Source organism: Falco biarmicus, chromosome Z (assembly GCF_023638135.1).
Source record: "Falco biarmicus isolate bFalBia1 chromosome Z, bFalBia1.pri, whole genome shotgun sequence".
NCBI classification, from domain to species: Eukaryota; Metazoa; Chordata; class Aves; order Falconiformes; family Falconidae; genus Falco; species Falco biarmicus.
In genome coordinates this window covers 72,134,585-72,140,584 of record NC_079311.1, presented here as the reverse complement: position 1 = coordinate 72,140,584, position 6,000 = coordinate 72,134,585, and the positions used below count along the sequence as shown (strand labels likewise).

The following is a 6,000-nucleotide window of genomic DNA, read 5'->3' as shown; positions in this document are numbered from 1 at the left end:
GTCTTTGAAGAACACCCCTCAGAATACTGACTAATGTAAATAGGTTAGATTTACTGGAGCCCAGTCATTCGTTCCGGGCAAAAGACACTTCTCCTTTGGACATCAAAGCAAGTAGGGTTAGGCTCTAAAACTTTACCCTGAAACTTGCAATTCACTTTCACGACTACAGAGGTGTGGATTTATCAGGGGAATTCGGAGAGCTTTGCCCTCCTCCGCACTGCCACCAGTTTTTATTCAGCGCAGTATATATGCTTGGTAGTGTGCCACAGTCATGCTTGTATGACTGCATAGCTCCTCCCATACAGATTAGGACTACCTCCACCCCATGACTAAGGCCTGGAACAGTAGTAAGGTTTAAAGTATCTTGATATGTTTTCAGGTAATGTTCCGAAATGCTTGATTTATCCCTTTTTCTGGCCTTTTCAGGTATGATGAGCTGAACGCTATGCACACTAAAGTGTATTTTAGGAACATAGTGAGCCTCTATTCTGCAATAAATTTCTGTGAGTGGACCTTTAAAACAAAAGGAACACAAGGAACCACTTCTCTGAATGCAGTAGAAGAATCTGAACTTGCCTTTTAAAAGTGGATTATGGTAATATTTAATGGAATAAAAAATACTTAATTTCCCTTAAGAAAAAAAATATCCTGATTTGCTCATGTGTGTTACATCACCACCTTCTAAAAGAACTGATGACTTAGTCATTTTCAGGTGCAGGTAACATGCAGGCAAAACAGCTATTTCTACAAATTCTTGTCGTTGAATGGGATTTTAAAAGCGTAAAATGGTCCAGTGACATTCTTACTGGAAAATTCTGACTGAAACTAGTCAAATCAGTGTTGTGTTTTACTATGATGTTTGTACTGGTTAAACCTTATTTGGCATTTGAAAAGGAAAATTTCAGTGTTTACATTTTATTTACATACTAATTCACCAGTTAAGGAAAAAAAGTTATATAAATAAATTACTAAAATCACAGAAAGACACCATCAACATGAATTGGTAACAACTGAAGTAGATTGAAGTAGCATTTCTGGGACAACTTTGTAATTTTAAAATCAGGTTTTCCTGTGGACTCATAGGTGTACATGTCCACATACATAAGGGTATGTGAACTCCAAATAGGTAGTTCATTAAACTTTAGTTTATTACCAGGAGAAGATAAATAATTTTTCCCCTTGAGTTCCAGAGCTGCACTGTATCTGTATTAAGCACAAAGATTTATGAACATGCTTAATTTACTACACCAATCATTTCCCTTTATTTCAAATGGATAATTTAATTAAGTTGTAAATGCATAAACAGTTATAGGAATGGGGCCTTTTCTATTAACTTGTAACAAAGGTATGCAATACATTTTTTTCAGAGTCCAGTTTGCTCTGTCTCCATTAAACTTAAGAGGAGCATGTACCCATTAGATACTAGGATTTCCAGTACTGAATTACCGTATTCGCCAGTGCCATCTTCACTTCTGTACTTCCAAACAAAAACACATACACCTGTAAAACGAACTTTGATTCATCCAACATTATGCATTTAATAGTTGTTTAAGCTTGCGAGAAGCACTGAAAATCTGTATTAAAGACAGAGCATTATTCAGGAAATCCTAAGACTTGGAAAGACTGAAGTGCATTGGTGTGAGGTATTTTATCCCTTTGTGCAAATAATATCCATCCGGAGCTGAAAGGGTGTGTTTGTATGTCACAGGGTATTTACAGCTGTGTCCAACTGCATCGCTGAATCCTGAAGCTGATGGACAAGCAAGGCTTCCCCTGGGAATCAAGGGCATTTTGTCCAAGTACTGAGGACCAAAACGACGTGAGTATGAAAAGACATAGTTAATTAATCGGATATAAATGCTTCTTCACTATTGTCCTGTGCTGTGATGATCCAGAGTTTTACCTGTACAGAGGAACACCAGAAAATCTTTCAGACCAGGACATTCCCTTTCTCCAAACGCTCCTTCACAACCCACGATTAAAATATTTCCAGTAAATCTGGTGGCGGTGGGGAGCATCACCCTCCATCGAAGGACCCTTTACCCGAACGTCAGCATTCTCCCCCGTGCTCGTCCAAAAAGGTTGTTTTTAAAAGCCACTCCATTTCGGTATGTCCAACTGGAAGTCCCTTGCCCCGGCAACGCTTTCAGCATCTGGTGTTTCAGTTCCTGCGACACGGCCTCTCGACCCGCACAGACGGACATGAGCAGTAACTCCAGCAAGTGTCCCGGGTCTGACACATCGCGCCCGCTGGGGGGGCGGGGGCGGGGGGACACGGGCACGAGTGCCGCCTTTGTGCCTGCAATTTAAAGCGCCTTTTTAGGTCTGCCTCCTGCGAGGCGGCATTTTGCAGTCCTCCTCCCCACCATCCTTGGGGAAGACAAAAATAAAACCCCAGAACGTGTGCTGGTTTTTTCAAGGGCCATTTCTTCACAAATCGCCGGCAGCCTTCCTCCCGGCGCAGGCCTAGGCGTGAACTCCGGTCTCGTTGCGCGCACTAGAAGGGCGGGGGGTAGGGGGGGGGGAAGAGAAACTCAGGCGGCAGCCGCAGGGGTGGGGAAGGGGAGAGACGGCTCCGCAGCGGAGCCTCAGCGGTGCCTGCCGCCGCCAGCCGAGGCGCGGCGCGGCGCGGCGGAGGGAGCCGCTCCAGCTGCGGCAGCGCTGGGCGGGGAGCGGCGCCGCGCCGAGCAGCGCGGTGGCGGCGGCGGAAGCGGCGCTGGTTGCGCGAAGGGGGGAGCGAGCGGGCGGCGAGGCGGCAGCGGAGGGAAGGGGGAGGCTGTTGGTGTTTGGCGCCGGTGGAGGGAGTCATTCCTGCAGCGGCACTTCCGGTCGGCATTTTGTTCTGAGAGGGAGCGAGAGAGACACACACAGGATCCTTCCCCCTCCTCCTCTTCCCCCTACCCCCCCGCTCGGTACCGACTCACCGTGCCCAGGCTGCCCCCTCCCCCGCCCTGCTGCGCTCGCACACACTGAGGGAGCGGCGGCGGCGGCCCCCTGGCAGCGCTGCCCCCCCGGCCACCCCCCCGCTCCCCCGCGGCTCGGAGTGTGTCTCGGAACCAGTTCGGCGCGGCCCGGCCCGGCCCGGCCCGTGTTGATGTTGTGAAGCAGGCTCAGGGGGAAGGGATTTGTCTCGGCCGCTCACCCCCCGGCTCTACATGTTCGCTGCACTGAGGAGGAGACGGAAGAGGAGCCAGCCCCCCTCCCGGCCCGGATTATTGTTGTTATATTATCTCCCCTCCTCCTCCTGCTCCGCGGCGGCGGCGGCGGCGGCCCAGCGGCGGCGGCGGCTCCTCTGAGGAGGGAGGGGGGCGGATTTCTCTCCCCCTCTCTCGGATTCTCGTTGGATTCAGACGCCGATTTGCTCAGGTAATCCCCCCTCCTTGTCTCCCCTTCCCCTCCCTGCCCTCTCCAGCAGCGGGCCGGGCCTCCCAGCCCAGGCGGCCCAGCACTGCCGGGAGCGGAGGGGATTAGCATTTATCCGGGGTAGAAGGGAGTAAGTGGCAACCGGAGGTGTTTATTTCGCGGCCCCCTTTCCTGCTCGCTCGGGTTTGGCGGAGGAGATTGGTTCCTCCCGGGCTGCCGGGAGGCCCGGGCCCGGTGGAGAGCGCAGGCCCGCCGGCCAGCGCCTTTACTCCAGCTCGGGGATTAGAAAGGCGAAGCGGCTTCTCAGTGACAGGCCTCAACCCGGAGAGGAGCAGCAGGAGGAGGAGGAAACAATACAATTAGCCGCAAATGTGCACTGATCCTTTGCCATATTTACAACTTCACCTAGGGCAAGGAAGGAAGGTCCCAGCGCAGACAGCCCTCTGAAGTGGGGAAGGAGTAAGTGGAGGAATAGAGGAAAGAGAGACAATGTAAATAGCCAGGAACAAAAATACCACCTCACTTCGCTGTTACCTTCTCCTTCTAACCAACTGCGTTCTGGACGTTCAAAAGTTCGAATGCACGTGGATTTATAATGTGTAGAGGTTTAGTCTCTAAATAATGCAGCGATTGATTAGTGTTCTAATCACTTAGTATATTTATAGCATAAAACTAGCGCTTGTGGGATGATTGACACAACACGGACACCTGCAGACCCAGAAAATATAGATAGGCAAGCATATTGTATTAGGTACTCCACACAATCTTAGTGTCTTTGTACTGTATTCGTTACAAGAATATGTGGTAAATTCACAAGGAATACTATTTTATGCTTTTAAAAAACAGAAAATGGGAGGGGGATCGTCTGCAGCGTCCTGCATTTATGACATTTAAAGGACCAAGGTGAAAATGAAATCTTACCCAAATTTGAGAACCAAACGTAAATTTAATTAAGTGAAAAGTGAGGAACGCTTAAAAAGTGTCATCCTTTCTTGTCAGGCCATACCACTTTGAGGTCCTGAGATTGTTATTGGCTGTTTGTGTCCATGATGTTTGAATATGTAATTAGGTGTCATTTTAGCAGGTCAAATCAAATGTGTTTTGCAAATGACTGTTGATGAAGTGACAGATCTTTGTAAATAAATGGTAGCTAATTTACAGTGAAGTATATCTTGGACTTACGCGTGGTAGAGTTGAGAGTGTTAGAAAAACTGAGGTAGATCTAAAACTGTGAAGTAGTAAAAATAGTCCTACAGAAATTACATAATTCAAGGAAATTATGAGATACGAAGTTTCATCTTGCACATGGACAGGAAGCTTGTACATGGCAAACAAGTAATTAACATTATATAATTTGTCTATGTTTCAGCAGATTTTTAGTCCTTCAGGTAGATTCGTTGTAATAAGAAGTGGTTAATGTATCTAATAGAGTAACTTTCTGGTGTATTGTGTTTAGAGTCTTATAATAAAACTGTGCTGTCGTGCCTCTGAGTGCCCTGATACATGTTTAAAAGGGTGAAGTTAATATAGCTGTCACGTAGAAGGCGTGTTTTTAATGCTGTAAATCCGTGTAGTAGTCAGTAGCGTGTCCGTGATTTGTATTGGTCAGGGAGCAGTTTGAATTTTAAAAAGCCTGAAGATCCTGCTGAGCCCCAATCCCGGCCTCCCTCCCTCCCACTAATCTCCCATTCCTGTCTTTGTGCTGCCTGGTCCTGTTAAGACACTGTTTGCAACAGGGCCTCAGGCCTACGTGTGTGGAACCATTTACACTTCGAAAAAGCAGCTTTTTATTTTTAAACTTTGTGAGTTGCAGAGGGAGCCACTGGTTGTCTCTAACAGTCCCTGTCTCAGTGTGTTGCAGCAGAATTCCTGTTTTCTCTTGGTCCTTGGCATGCGTAGAGGCCGAGTGTAACTCTGCTCTACAGGAGAGAAAGGACTGTGCAGAAGTAGTTGTAGTTCTTGGGTAGTTTTCATCATCAGGAAGCGACATTAGCTCTAGTGTTTTCTTTCTTCTGTTTCAGACAGCTCTCATTTTAAGAGAAATGGTTTTGTTAAGCTAACGGTAGTGAACTTCTCAAATTTATTTTTCGTTTAAGGAGGTTTGTTTTAAATATACCAGATAGAGCAGGAAATGAGCTACTGTAGTTATGTAGTTCCTGTCAAATTTATCTTGCCAGCGTTGTGTTTGTGGCACTTTTTTTTTTTTTTAAATCAGAAAGCATGCACTTTTCTGGTATGAAAATTAGGCATATTTATGGAGGAAAATTTAAGATACTGTTTACTTGTGATTTGTAATGAGTTTTTTGGTTTTGTTCTTCTGAGCCACATGGATTAATCCTGAATTAGTTGCTTTATCACAGCCTATGTTGTAAATATCTTTATATCAGAAAAATATATTTAGAATACAGTAAATATTTTATGTGGAAATATTTAGAAGACTGCTTATTTTTGGTTTAGACTTTATTTTTTAGCACACTTAAGAGTGTGTGTGTGAAGCAGGACTGTGTCACTTTCATAGTACTTTTTCCCAGATGTTAGTTTGTACTGGTCCACTCTTTATCACAACAACTAGCTACTTAAGGAGGAAGTAGTTACTTTATTCGTGTTCTAGAAATACAAAATTAATTATTCTGAAAT

At 45.9% G+C, this 6,000-nt stretch overlaps 1 protein-coding gene across 7 annotated transcripts in view; it reads left to right on the top strand.

Moving 5' to 3' along the window:
- Nucleotides 1-2,879: 2,879 nt before the first annotated feature.
- NIPBL (NIPBL cohesin loading factor) overlaps nucleotides 2,880-6,000 on the top strand; it is a 152,501-nt gene continuing 149,380 nt past the window's right edge. For all 7 annotated transcript variants that reach the window (XM_056324006.1, XM_056324001.1, XM_056324005.1 and 4 more), the window contains exon 1: nucleotides 2,880-3,366. The gene's annotated coding sequence lies outside the window, so the exon portion shown is untranslated. The remainder of the gene's footprint in view (nucleotides 3,367-6,000) is intronic.